This window comes from Haemorhous mexicanus, chromosome 6 (genome assembly GCF_027477595.1).
Source record: "Haemorhous mexicanus isolate bHaeMex1 chromosome 6, bHaeMex1.pri, whole genome shotgun sequence".
Lineage (NCBI taxonomy): Eukaryota > Metazoa > Chordata > Aves > Passeriformes > Fringillidae > Haemorhous > Haemorhous mexicanus.
The window spans coordinates 55,034,848-55,049,913 of NC_082346.1; the positions used below are offsets into that span (position 1 = coordinate 55,034,848).

General features: G+C 45.9%; 1 long non-coding RNA gene across 2 annotated transcripts in view; it reads left to right on the forward strand.

The window, feature by feature from the left end:
- Nucleotides 1-765: 765 nt before the first annotated feature.
- LOC132329349 (uncharacterized) overlaps nucleotides 766-15,066 on the forward strand; it is a 48,890-nt gene continuing 34,589 nt past the window's right edge. For both annotated transcript variants that reach the window (XR_009487035.1, XR_009487036.1), the window contains exons 1-2: nucleotides 766-904; nucleotides 9,313-9,398. This is a non-coding gene — a long non-coding RNA (uncharacterized LOC132329349). The remainder of the gene's footprint in view (nucleotides 905-9,312; nucleotides 9,399-15,066) is intronic.

Sequence of the window (15,066 nt, forward strand, 5' to 3'; positions counted from 1 at the left end):
GAGCCGAGGCTGTGCCGGCGCGGCGGCGTGCGACACCCCTGCGGCGGGGATGGCGGAGACGGGGCGGGGGGCGGGAGCGGGGGGGGGCAGCCCCTCGGCGGCCGGGCCGGAAAGGTAAGCGTGGGACAGGGAAGGTGCGGCGGGGGCACGGTCACGCAAAGGGCACGGTGCGGGGGGAGGCGCTGCCCCCGGGGCCGCGCGTCCCCGAGGACGTGGCTGTGGCGGCCCAGGGCGAGGGGAGGAGGCGGAGAGGGGCGTGAGGGGCGAAAGCCCCTCCGTTCCAGGCACGAGTCAGATGGCTTCCGACAGCGGGGATGCTCGTCGGTGCGAATGGCAAACCCCATCCGGGCCCTGTCCTGTTAAAAAAAGGAAAAGACAGCATTCTCTGCCCCGCGGCGCTAAGATCCGGCTCCTCTAGGGCGAAAGGTGCCTCGTTGCCCAACAGTCTTATCTCCCTTCTCCTGGCCGCGGGGAGCGGCAGGAAATCGGGGCAGCTGCCAGCAGCTGCTGGCGATGTCTCGAAAGCCGCGAGGAGGGTCACGGCCGCTGCCGCGCTCCCACCGCCGTGTCCCGAGGTGGCGTAACCCGGGGAGGGGGGTTCACGGGCTTATCCACAGCCTCTTCCTTTGCTCCCACCTGTCATCTCTAGTTTTTCTTCATTTCTTTGCTGTCCGCCCACCCTATCCCCTACAGCTGAAGCGACCGAGTCCCTAAGGACCAGGCAGGTTGCCCGAGCGAAAGCACGGAGAGTTTGAACCCCGGGAGGACATCTGCCCTCTGCCCCTGACCTGGGCGTTCCCAGCGCCGCGCTTTCTGCGGGGCTTTCGACGAGCCCTGGGCACCGGACTGGGCTTCGCCGGGGGCGGTGAGGCGCTGCGCTACCCCCGAGGAGCCGCGCTGGGAGGTAGGATGCGCCGGGGAAGAAGAGCTCGACATCGGGGAGACGAGAGCGGGGAAAAGGGCTTTTAAGGAAATTCTCCCTCGGTGATATGAGGTCGGGTGGGTGGGACGGAGCCCCTCTTTGCTCCGGGAGGGAGAGACCTATCCGCACACGCAGATCAGGTCATCGCAGTGCAGCAGGTGCCTCCGAACCCCTTCGCGTCTTCCCCGCTCTGTCTCTGAGAACAGCGCCCGAGGGAGCCCAGAGACACCACCTTAATAGCCGTAATAATTAAAAACAACAACAACAAAAACCCCCTTCTGCCTGGCCTTAATGATCCTTTACACACATTCCCCAGCCGCTCCCTCCCCCGTCCCCCCAGTGAAGGGCACTGATTATTCGCACTCCTCTGTTTGCCGAGAGCGCAGCCTGATGAAAGGACTTTATCCTCGAGTGACTCCATCGCTTGCTCCTCCTCCTCTCCCAGCCTCGCTTCCCTCTCAGCCCTAATTGGGCTCTTGCTAATATGATTAAAGCCCAGTTAAATGTTTCTTGATAAATCTTGTCAAGAGAAGATCCCCCTCCGTCCCCTCCCCTCTCTGTCGGTTGTCAGAAGCCCGGTTATAGACAGGACATGCCCGGCTCCTGCTGTTCATACGCTGGTGGGAAGTTGGCATTTCACAATTGTTCCTTTAACAGGGTTGTTTTGGAGCCGGTCCTGGGGATTGTTCCTCTTTAGGCCGGGCTTGCTGATAAGAACCGCCCGTGGCTTTTATGTAACACGTTAGGATTTGGTCCTGGTCCCAAAATCGCACTGTTTCTTTAGCCTTTTATTTCATACCCACCCTCCCCCTCCCGCTCTCGCTGCTCTTAGTAGCCTGTTCCCGGAAAGGCTCTTGCTCGATGTGAGCCGGCCAGGCGCGATCGCCCGTGCAAAAGCCGCGCAGGTCCCGCGCGGGGGCGGAAGGTGCGCACCGGGGGCTGGTCCCGCACAGCCGGCCGCTCCCGCCCCCGCTTCCCGGGAAAAGCCCGTTTTCTTCGGCTCCTCTCTCCGCGATCGGAGCCCTCGGGCGAGGCTCTCCCTTTACTGCCCCCGTTGTGTGGGGCGCCCCGACGCCTCGCAAGTTTTGCGGCAGTAACACGGCAGCGAGCGCGCTCTGCCCTTCACCTCCGTCTGTTTCCTTGTGGCTTCACTGCAATTGTACTCGGGGGTTAAGCCCCATCCTGCCCCCGTAATCCCTGGGGGAATGTGGTTGAATTCGTAGGAATTAGGAACCAGCAGTCGGCGTTGGAGGGTGAGGGTGGGCCCCCGGGCGCCGGGCCCCCTGCAGCCAGCCACGGGCTGGCAGCGCTGCGCCCGTGCTGGCGGTGCCGACCGACTCCCCCACAATTCGGGGGGGCTCATTGGTGGGCCCGTTGGCTCCTTTCTACTTTGGCGTTTGGTTTTCTTTGGGGTTTCAGAGGTCCGGCAGGGTCTTTTCGAGGATGTTTAGTGGGTGCTGCTTCAGCCTTACTGGGTATGGAGGCTGCGGGGGCTGTAGTTGTCGAAGGGGGGGATGGGGACGGGCTGTTTGCTCCCCTGTCGAGCCGTGCAGCCATTGCCTGGAAGCTCTTCGATCCGCGGCTGGAGGTGGTATTTCCCGATGGCACACCTGGCCCTGGCCCCTCCGCAGCAGCCCGCGCCCCCCGTGCCGGCAGAGCTGCTGCCTCACCGCATTTCCACGGGGGGCACACACTGCCTTCGCCAGTGGGAAGCAGGGACAGGGGTGGCCTCGGGACACGGACCGCTGCCTCTGTCCCACACCCCGGCGAAGTGCTCCGACTCTCTCCCGCTCGCCACCGTTTCAGCCCCACAGGCTGCTCCTCTTCGTGCCCAAGGCTCTCCCGGGGACAGGCGGCGGCGCGCTGCCCCGTCCGCCCTCGGGGCCGCCGCTGCGGGGACGGGCCTGCGGGAGGCAGCGGAGGAGAAAGGTCAGAACCAAAAAAAAAAAAAAAAACGAAAAATCACCCCCAGCTCTGGGGAGCGCAGCTCCAACAAAGGCGCTTGTTCCTCGGGCCGGGGAAAACCCGAGCCAAGGGGCAAAACAGCGATGTCCCTCCCTGCCGAGCCCCGCTGCCTCCTCCGGGCGGCGGAGCCCGGGGCCGCGGGGCTGAGCCCGGCGGGGCGGGCGTGGGGCGCGGGGCCGAACCCGGGCGGGACCTGCGTCCCGCGGAGGCTTCTCCTCCATACTTCGACCCAGCGGAGCGTCGGCCCTCCTCAGGCGAAGTTTCAGCCGCGGTTTGAGGATGGTTCCCTCTCCCTACTCGTTCCTTCCCTTCTCCCCTGTGTGTTCCCCCACCGGGGGGGGTCTGGGCTAGTGCGAGACCACAAGAGCTGCGGCCCCTTTGGCCCGAGACTGTGGATTTACCCGAGAAGAGTCCTAAATAAGCAGCTGTTTGTGCTCTAGCTGGAACGCTGGAGGCTTTCTAAGAATGACGCTTTTCTTACACGAGGGTTGGGTTTTTAAAATTTAATTTTATTTTTATTGGTACATCAAACCAGCCTACAGCGTTGCTGGCATCTTTCCACCAGGTGTCTGAGGCTCAGAGAAAAATTCAAATGAATCTGAAAATTGCGAGACAGTTTCTCTCCCCTTCTCCCAAATAAAATACGAGCAAGAATTGGTACAAACTGTCCAGGAAGGGATTCAAGATGGAAAAAGAAAAGCACCTTCACTCCATCAGAGTGCTGAGGACCCAGAAAGGCCTTCCGCAGTCAGGAAGGAATCAAAGCACCTGGAAGATGGAATTTGACTGGTTTGAGAACCAGCTTCTGAGATGTGGTTACCACCCACAGCAAGGAACTTGAGCTCATGATCCAAAGTATCCCTTCTAATACTCTTCCTAAAAAATAATAATTTGCCTTTCTATAAACCAAAAAAATAAATTTCAAGTACATTGCATACATAAAACTACTCTGCTTCACAGCACTCTTGTAGGTCCGAATCCCTATTCCCATTCTACAGAGGAGTGAATGGTTTGCCCCAGGGGTCATGCTTGGAGCTGGGGGCACTTGCTGGGTCCTGAGACCCAGAGCTCCCACCACCACCCAGCACTGCTCTGCTCACTGAAGCCCCCCTGACGCTGATGCTGTTAGGAATTGAGAGAAGGCTATCTGCAAATACACGGGGCTGCTTTGCAAGATCCAGGAAACACCAATTCTGGATGTTGTTTTAAAGTGGGGGGGGGGGGTAGGTTTTAAACTCTCAGTGTTTGACTGTTATCATTATGTGCTTAAACCACTTAGTCTTGATAAATAGTCCTTGTTACTTTTAGAAGAACCCAGCTGAACTGACTGAAAGATTTTCTACTCACCTGACTTACAAAACAATTGTTTTCTTTCTGAATAAATTGAGAGGACTGACTGATGCTCATGCTTTCGATGTCGACAGCAAAAGCTAGACTCAAATCTACTTGCTTTTCTTATGCAAATCTTCTCACTGGATTAGAAGGGAAAGTAAACAGCAGTCCAAACTTAAGATCTTTTTTCTTTTTAGAAGCAGCCTGTTGTATAAATCTGAAATAGAAACTGTTTTCATTTGAAGATCAAATAGAAGCTATCTATTGAAGCTGACAAACAGGGCAGCATAATCTGTTTGCATTTTTGGGAAAAGGATAGCTCTGGTTTTGTTTCAAGGCAAGGAACTTTTAAATAATATTTAACGAAATAATTGACCTTGATGTTTAAACTACAACTTCCTTCATGTCATTAAGCTCACTGTTTTTTAAAAAAAAAGTTTAGTATCTGAACTCTGGCGTTCATTCTGCTAATCTCATAATAACATTTGTTTCTTGTGGAATTTTGTTTGATGAACTCATGGTGAAAGAGGAGAGAAAGAGTTCAGAACAACACGAGCTTTACAGCTCATTTATACTTTTTCTGCCTGAAAAAAATAGCCAAAACACCCTTATGCAGAATGACTTTCAGGAACAATTTCTCAGATGGATGGATCAAGAAGAAACTTTCTACAGCTGAACTATAAGCCTTGGGACAAACTGTTCTTTGAATATTTATTCTGACTTTTAAAAAATATTGCAGTCCTTGACTACAAAAAGATGATTTTGTGGAGTTTGCCATCGTGATAACTAGGCTCTGAATCTGCTTTTGAAATGTGGGAGAAAAGGAACTAACTCCATAAAGTGTGTCTATCACATAAAGCTTTAAGGACAGCCTAATTCACTCTATATCCTGCTCTTTGTTCAACTGACAGATTTCCAACTGCAGAAAGAAGCACGTATCTGGGGACTGCTATTATCTAAGCTAAATATGTACATTTTGGATCAGTTCTATTTTATTTGAATACTCACAGTTTCTGTTTGGGGATCTTAAGCATGAAAGGATTGCAGTGATGTGCATTTTATTAACTATCCATCATTCTTTGTACAAGCACAAAGGTGCATAAACATACACATTTACTAGTCTCTCTGCTCTGCAAGAGTTCACAAAATTACATGCAAAATTATTTCAAATAAAAGCAAGCAAGGAACCAAACAATATACACAGTACCGTACAAGAAAATAGGGAAACAAACAAGGTGGGGAGAAATTAAAGCAATAAATTAACAGAGTTTAACCTAATATTTATTTGTTTGTAAATGAAAAATATCATGGCAAAGTGGATTTTTTTTCCAGTCATGTGATCCTTGAATTGCAAAACACTGGTATCTACCAAAACACTGTTTTGTACCCTGCACATTGTGTACTCACTCATAGATGAAAGCTCTTCCTTTTTCTCTGCTGGCACACTTTTTTTCTCTCCAATGAGTTCCTGCTTTCAGAAGAAGTATGAGAAATCAGGTTGCTTTACTCCCAATAAAGGACACGTAGTTAACATTTCCACTGATAAACAATATTTGAATTCCCACCCCAGGGTACAAACAGTTAGCTCAATAATGTTTAAAGACCTGGGATCTAGAGAGCATGGTGGTGTTACACAACTGGAGATGTGACGTTGTCTGGCAGTCTGAGCAGGGTCACACTGGTCATGGGACAATACAAATTCTGTGTCAGTCATCGTGTTGATGCAGGTTTTCTCAACTTCACACAAGTGTTATGCGGTACAAGCAAGAGTAAATTGTCAGAGTCATCTCCCACCTCATCACTGTCCTCTATCTCTGCCTCCCCTATGGCATAATTGGCATAGGACATCCCTCAGAGCATGGCATTGCAGTCCCTCAGGTTCCTGTCCCCAAGTGACACCCTGGTGACAAGCTGTGTGGGACACAGGGCAGCACCCACGTCACACCAATGATGTGTTTGCAGGAGGTCCAGCCAAGGGGCACGTTCTGTTACCCCTTAATACAATCCCCCCTATGCTATGACTCAACACAGCAAGTGAAGGGAGGAGGCACCCCGTGTTCTGTGGGGTTATCATGCAGTTTCCCTCCACAGGTTGCCTCCATGCCTGCCAAGTTATATTTCTACCAGTTGTGCAGCTGCTGCTCTTCACTTTTACATGGAATGAGAATGTGGCACCTGGGCATGGCAGACCTGACCTGATAGACTACAGATGCTGCAGCAGAGTAGTAGCTGTCGTTTAGCTGTAGTTACTTGCAGAAGCTACTGGCTCTACTTCTTTTTTTCTTTTTTTTTAATATTATGAGCTTCAAGGAAAATAGTACAGTAGCTCTTCCCAGTGAATTGGGTGCTGTGCCTGCCACAAGTCACATCAGACCTGTAGCTCTGTGTGTTTTGGGGTGTGCAGTCAGCATCTAAGCTGATACATCTTTTCCCAACATAACTTGCAACACACAGGCAGAGACAGAAGATGGCATTTCTGTCATGCAGGGCATACATGCTCATTCCATCTTCTGCTCCTCTGATGATGATTTGTGAGGAACCAGCCTGGCATATTGCTTCAGCCCAGGGAGTAAACTTCATCTCCTCAGCACAGGTGTTAAGCAGGCAGCTGTGCAAAACCAAGCTTCTCTGTGAGACTGAATGCACTGTTCTTCCATAATCTCCTGAGAATGATTTACCTTGAGATTGTGCTAGACTGTGGGAATTCTCTCAGTCCAATATTTATATCAACATCCCCCACTCTTGATTAGGGAACCAGAAACAGTGACTGTGTCCTAAATTTCATCAGTCCCTGGTTATTTTGCTTTAGAGTCTTCTATCCTAAAAATGTCTTCTTATCAGGCACAGTTATTCTTTGTATCCTCTGCTGAACTGGTATAGAACATTTCTGCACATTGCAAAACAAGCAATGAATATTTCCCCCTGTGCTAAATTCAGTGGTTCTTATGGAAATCATGTCAGTTAACTTGCAAAGAGCTTCAGGGTCTGTAGGTAACATGAGCTTAAACAACACCTGCCTGGGTACACTGCTTTTCTCCAAACATACCTGTGGGTCTGTCAGAGAACCCTGGGGAAGCTGTAACCACGATGAAGGTGCTAAGGGTGTGAATCCAGAGAGGATTAAGGCTGCTAGCCACTGCAGCGTGTCCCTGCTGCCTGCGCCTTACTAAAGCACAAAAGTCTTGTGACTGACATGTCCTCCACTTCACTGGGTTACATGACACATGCCAGAAAATGTGTCAACCCACTCCCCATCTCTTCAGCATTATTAGCCTGGGGAGGGAAACACAGCCAAAGAACACGCACACAACTTTGACAGGTTCTGCCTAATCCACCCACATAATGACATTTCTTATGCTAAGTGCCAGAGCGGTGTAGGGAGGCCACTGTCTGTACCAGCTGCTGGCAAGTCAAAGTTAGTTTCATGGTTATGTTTAAGATACAGCCTGATGTTACGTTAAGAAGTCTTTGTCTCCTGTGGTGCAGCTCTCAGAGAATGACATCAAAAGCCTTCCTAATTCACCCCCCGATTCATCTGATTATAGGCATGGCACAGAGCCAGGCTGCCCCAGGAGACCATGAGTCAGGGTGACATCCATGACTATCCTCTTAGTCCATGGAAGGAAGTAATGTGCCCTGAGCATGAAACAACCAGGAGTAGATTACATCCTTCCTCGTGTCAGCTTAGCCCTGCTGGCTGTTGGGGCAGGCACTGGGGAGGCAAGAGCAGCCCCTGATTTCCCAGCCTCGCTCCTCCCCACCCTTACCTCAGGGAGGCTGTTTCTCCCCGTGCTGGGACATGCCGTGCGGGCAAACCACACAAGAGGGTTTTGCTCAGCCAGGCAAGGAAGAGGACGCTCTGGCTCTCTTCTCCAATCTGTTGCAGGGTTGCATCACACAGTGAAACATCCATCCCTCCTCCAACAGGCCAGGCATATCTGATCATGAGGGTGCTGTGTGTTCTCCATCCCTTGGCATTTATCGTTGTAATTAGTCTATCTGTTTCTGATTTATTTATTTTCAGGCAGTCTTCTGCACCCTTGCTCCCTCATTTGGACACATGGGGCAAACCACAGACTTGCCCTTAAACTACACAGAAAAATAAAATCAGAAACAGACTAACCACAAGAATCAATAGCAAGGGGCAGAAAGCACATGATTGGATAGTGGAGCTTCCTTCAGAGATCCATCTGCCTTGAAATGTGATGTAACTAGGCTCACATACCACATCTGCAAAAGGGGGTAACAGATTCGTCTTCGTAACCTGACTGGCAGGGTGAAACTATGCTGGCTCAGAGAAGCCAAGGCATGTTTAAAAATCACTTCTAAGGAAGAAAAAGAAGTCCATTTTGTGTTCACAGAGCTAAAGCAATCTCTTTCAAGTCTGACGTGATTCCTGTTAGTGTTATTGTTGCTTCCTAGAATTTAGGCTTGAATTTGGCAGAAGTCGAGAAGCCAAGGCATACACAGAACCATTTGTGAGAATCAGTGTGTCTGTGTGCATGGGCCAATTCTTTTCTGAATAAACACCAGTCCCTGGGCTGCTGGGTAAAGTGTCGATGGAAGATGGCAGTCAGACATGTAGGCTCATACCCATGAGGTAAGGCTATTTAGGCGTGCAAATCACCTTTTTTCCCTACAAATAAACACAAACAGATAATGAGCCACACCTCTCAATGCTATTAAAATATTTCTGTTACCTTCCGTACTGTTCCTTGCTTGTCTCCCAAAAGTGGCATCATTGCCTGGGAGAGAGTATCAAGACATAAATCAAAAATAGATGAGCAGTACAAGAAATGAAGGACAAGCAGACAAGTGTAAATATCTTCCTCCATATCCAGAATACAGAAGCTGTCTGAAAGCCTAGTGATTAGAGTCAATACACTCAATCCAGCCATACAGACAGTGTGCACTCCTGTCATTCCTACACTGAGCATCTCATTGGACACCCTGTGATTCTGCAGCCCTCCATCAGGTGAATGATGTGAAGCCATTGCTGATGAGATAGATCAGACAGTACAGAAACCCTCCAGACAGAAACCTCTGCTTGTTTCTGGCTAGGAAGAGTAAATCTTTTCTTTTGGGATCCGCAGAAATACAGATGCAAAAGCAGGACGTGGGTAAATGAGAGAAGATAAGGTATTGCTCCTGCAAGCAGAACATCCTGTCTTCAAAATGGGTGAGTACTTCCAAACTTTCCAAATATTTCATTGCCCTCCAAGTAGATCACAGATCTGACCCTCTTTCCTTTCCAGATACTTTGCAGCATTCTAAGCCCTAATAGAGGCAGGCAGAAAGCAGAATTTTGAAAAAAAGAGATAAAAAAATAAATACGGGGAAAAAACCTGAGGATGCCCTGATTTCCATAGTCAGTCTCCTGGACACTGCTGCAGAATTTTGTACATCTCCATGAAGATGTGGCTGATTCTGGTTGATCATTAGCAGAACTTGAGGCAGCTGTATAAACAGCAGATTTGTACACCTACAGGTCTTCATTCATTTCCTTCAGTGAGGTTTTTAATTTGATTGGCAGCTAGCCTATCTGTGCAGCTGATAAGAGAAGAAAAAAATCACCCTCCAGTCCTTGCATCGCCACTGCCTTTCCTCTGGTTCTCATCACAGAAGTGTGCAAAGAATTAAAGAGCTCTCAATACATTTGTAGCCAAATATTTACCCTAAGTGAGGTAGATTATATTTGCTTATTGTACCCGTTGCCATGCTGGCATGTGTTCAAGACTGCCTAATTCCTTGGAGTGCTATGGAATAGTTTAAAAACCCTTTGTTTATAATAAACTTTTTGGCAATGAGTGCATGTTCAGTGTTGTCCAGGGTATAGTAGCTCCAGAGCTCACACACCTGGTGTTTGGGCACTTGGCGTTGTCTCACTTCACAAACAGAGCACTGGGGACAGTTCTGGAATGCAGCCAATTTACCTTAGTCTCTTGCAGGGTTATTAAGAGTATTCTGAAATTCTCTCAGGCATTTCACGAAGAGAAAAGATAATTAAACCATGTTCAGAGGAAACGTTCTTCAAGGAAATACAACTTCATCTTAATCAGCTTGCTTTTTTGAGAGCATACTCATTTTGACAACATTTTTAATGGAGACAAATTATTATTTACAGTAAATTATATTTAAATTATTGCTTTCCATAAAGTGAAAACATATCAGTAGTTCCTTGTTTTGTTTAATCTTGTTTTGAACTTTATATAGCATTCATATATTTAACATGCTCCTACTAAATTGAATATTTTAATGTCATTATAACTTTCGGGTTCTCTGGTGTGAGAATGATTTGACACTTACGGAACACTTCCACCATGCCAAATATATTCTCTTGGAATTCTCAGTCCCTGAAAACTTCACCACCTTCTCTTTTTCTCCAAGTGTTGGAATTTCCCATAGGATGGAAATTCTGTTTACTGACCAGCTCTGCTAAAATTTCTTTTTCTATCAAAAAAAAGGGGGGGAGGGTGTCACAAATACACAACCGTAAACTTGTCAGGATGCATTTCTTATTGTTGGCTCATATGTTGCCCTCTTTTGGTAGCTTTTGTATTGTACTACACATAAAATATTTAACAACTGCTGCAGCAACTCAATATCCAAAGGGGACTGAGTGCTGAATGCTAAAACTAAGCAAATGCACGAAGAGAGCAGCAGGTTGTGAGTTTGGCACATAAAGATCTTATAGAGACATCCTGTTGGGAGAGGCAAAGCACTAGGGTATTAATAAAGCAGCAAAACATAAAACTGGATTGCAAAGGTTAGTGAGAAAGAAGAAAAAGGAGAAAGATCTGTAGATACTCACTCATGTGAATAATTTAACCCTACATCCTGACTTCAGTTCTCTGATGAGAAACCTGACTTTGAAAAATTTGTTCGATCAAGACTTGTAAAGGGAAGCTCTGCCCTAATCATCACTCATTTGGTCTTTCCCTGTTACTTATTTCATAATCTATGCAAGGGTTTTATTAAATTCTTGTGGGTATTGACTAGTAAAGCCCAGAAAAGTGCCTGCTAATTTTCCAGAACTAAATCCCTACCAAAGTCAACACTTTCTTCACTAATTTATTTCTGAATGACAAAATTAAATCTGCAGTGATTTGTTAATACTAGCTATAAAATCATGTGATAGTTACACTATTATAAGCCTAGAATCATCATTTAAGCAAAACACTGAAGTGTTAATTTTTTCCAGGAGAGAGTTTTTTCCCCTACCATTTCTGACTAAAATTTAAAAAAAGCCCCTTTTCAGTCTGTGCCAATGATTAAGAGTCTAAAGAGATGGGTATTCACCTCCTCTTGACTTTGCAAAAGAACTGAGTGCTAACTCCCCCAAAATACCATTCTTAGAGAACAAACTGCTCTCTACCTCAGATAATTCTCAGTTATAAGCACAATAAATGGTTACACAGGGGAGATATTCCCATCGTATCTGGGAATCCAGTTCAGCATTCCACAGCCCTATTCTTTAAAGATTAATTTTCTTTGGTTTGAAAACCAGCATCAGGAATTCAGCCTCACAGTAACTGTTTTATGAACAATCACAGAGATGATTTCAGAGCTCAGAAGGGAACTGTTCCTCCCATCTTGAATTGTGAAGGTTCTGTGGTAACTATAGGAATTCTTGGGATAGAGAAGAACACTGAGCTTTCCAATATAAAGACATACATTCTCTAATGCTTTACTCAAACCTATCCTAAATCCCCAACAATATGAACTCCCCTTGAAAGACCATCTGACAGCCTTCCAATTTTCACCTTAAAAAAAATACACACAAAGGGCATGATTTAGGTGCCATCCTCTCCCTCTTCTATAATGTTGGCTGGTTTAAGACTTCACAGACCTTTGCTCCATGCCTTGTGGTAATAAATGACTGCTTGGTGATTTTGATGCAGCCAGTATGCACCTTTTGGTGGCCAAGGGCTCACAGATTTTGATCACGTTTCCTCCCCACTGATCTAACCAAGCCCCTTCCTGCTCCAGGCTGATGAAGTGCTTTAACATGTGCACTGTTTAACCTGACATGTAGTTCCTTTGTTAAAGCCACCTAGCAGGGCTGTAAAGGGAGTTGTAAATCTGCAGCACAGCTCATACACTTTGAGTTAAGTTTATGCTTAATGAGATGTTTGGTTTGAGCCTGAGTCTTTCCCCCAAGTGTTTTTTCCAGCCTTTGAATCGTTGTGGGATTTCTTCCAAGTCCTTCCAGTCAGTCAGTGGCTGGCAATATTGAACACAGAGTTGAATGTAATAGCACAGATCTTTTACACAGGCATTCTTACCTCCCTGATTCATGGTACATATGTGTACATGCACAGCTTTTATAACTGTGCAAATTCATACCTCCCTCCTACCTCTCTCCCATCTGGTCTTCTCTTCACTATACCTTGAAACTCTATCAGAAATACTGATGGCCAGGACATGTACATTCCAATAAATCTTCATGTTTGGTTTGTTCTGTTTTCCTTTTTTTTTTTTTTAATTGTGAATTGTTTGGGCAATTTTGTGCTTAGCTTTCTAGTATCTCCCATTCCTTTGATATCATTATCTGCTTTCTTCTGTTTACATTCTTTCCTGGTTGAGTATCATCACCACATTTCACTATTTTGCTGTTTACCTCTACTTTGAGATTATCATACAGATACTAAATAGAACAATGTCTGTCAAAAGTCCCTGACGTGACCTATAAGACATTTCCACGAGCTACAACAATTGATCATTGCTCTTTGTTTACATTCTTTCTCCCATTTTAGTCTACACAGCAGTGTTCTCCGCCAAAACAATTGAAGTTCTTTCTCTCAACACGAATACCTGAAACCGTGTCAAATGACACATTCAGTGCTGCACACAGCACTCACCCACATTCCCATCATGCTGTGTATCTCTCAGTTCACTCACTGAGCATACTGCCTTGCTTGCTGGGTGCCAACTTGGAGCATCCTGGCTACAGCCTACAGCCTTGGTCCCCAAATCTGTTAGATATAGAATTTATATGTTGCATATTAACATGAAAGGAATATTTCATATGTTTTAATTTTTGCAAGACCATACTACTTGCTGTTCCTGATACTATTTGCCTCAGTGTTTCCTTGGGATTAGTTGGATGACTTAGCTGTAAGAAACAAACAGAACTTGGTCTAAAATATTAAAGTTATTAAATATTTAAAATATTAAAGACATTGTCCTCGATTTATGACCTTTGAGGTCAGAAATATCCATTAACTGTCCTGTCTAACATTTCTGTCGCAGGCATTGCCCCATTCCCTATATACAGAGCCCACAATATCTGCTTGGCTGACATGTGTTTTCCTGAAAGGGATACATATTTTGATATGTACACAATCGCTTTCTTGGGCAGTTTGTTTCAGCAGTTCATCACACTTACTGCTATAAATCCAAGCCTCAATGCTTGCTTAAATTTGCTTGGCTTATATTTCCACCCACTGATTCTTGTAATATATTCATCTGATGCAAGACACTTTTTTTCTTGTTGTGAAGGTAATTATACACTGTAATCCAGTCATCTCATTTTGGTAAGGGAAACAAAACGTACTTTCCAATCTGCAAGCAGTTCTTGTACTTTTTCTCCCACCCTTTCTCAGATTTCTAGCACCCACTGTGCTGCAACACACCCCAGCCACATAAGTCAACTCATATCTCCCTGCTAACTTGCTCAAAGAGGATGTCATTCCTCTTCTACACCATCAGATCAAGTCCTGTGTCCAATTGCTTCCCCACAGTGATTCCATGGACTCTTCTAGCACCACCCTTGGGATATGATTTCTATTGCATCAATACAGACACTATTTGTGCATGATTTAAGATTTTTTTCTGCAGAGGTCCTGCTTACCAACTTGGGCTGCTCCATCTTCACAATTTATTTATCGTTCCACCAATTTTAATTTCCTCCCTAATTTACTAAGCATTGTTTAACTAGGGATGTACTTGTCTCTCAACCATTAAGGGCAGTACTTGGGCCTGCCAAGAGTAACACCCATTTCTGCAAACTGACTCCAGAGCTTTCCTTCAGAGCTGACAGCTGCTTTTTGACACCTATCAGTTAGTCAGGTCTTAATCACCTCAGCAGTCACTCAATATCTGTTGTACAGTACTCATTTGTATTAAATGCTTAGACAGAGAAGGCAAACACGTGTATTTGAATGCTGAAAAAGTGGGCTTAGAACTTAAATCCTGGAAAGTGTTAAAAAGCCTAATCCCGACTGGTGCCTAAACACTCAAAAGCACACAGACTTACATGACTCATTGTAGGTCCACAGTTATGAAACTTCATGCTTTGTATATTTTTCTGTTGATATTAATTTCTCTTATCTGTGAAAGAAAAACTTAGACTGTTGGATAGACCACACATTGCCTTTTGTAGTCACACACACAGAGCTTTCCTTTTGTTTCTCTGCATCTTCACAGGTAACTATTCTTTTTCAAAAATAATTGGCAATGTCAGTGTAAATCTTTCAGATAGTATTTTTAATATTATTGAGTTCAGATCATGCAGCTTTGGTGACTTTCATCCATATATTCAAGTATTCCCTCATCTGTTTCTATCAATAGGATTTATTTATTTGTGTCACAGTGTTTCTTTCTTGTTAATTGCTTCAAGTTATTTTATGTAATTAAAGACAGATGGTAAAGCAAAGTTCAGTATCTCATCCATTTGTTAATCGGTGGCTTATGCAGCTCTATAAATGTAGCAGGGATGTTGTGATTTTGGTGTTTTGTGTGCTGTGCTTTAAATTAAATACTGGGACCAATTCCGAGTTACACTGAAGCCAATGACAAAAGCTGCCATTGACCAGGATCTCACAGTGGGAGACCATGGATGAGGA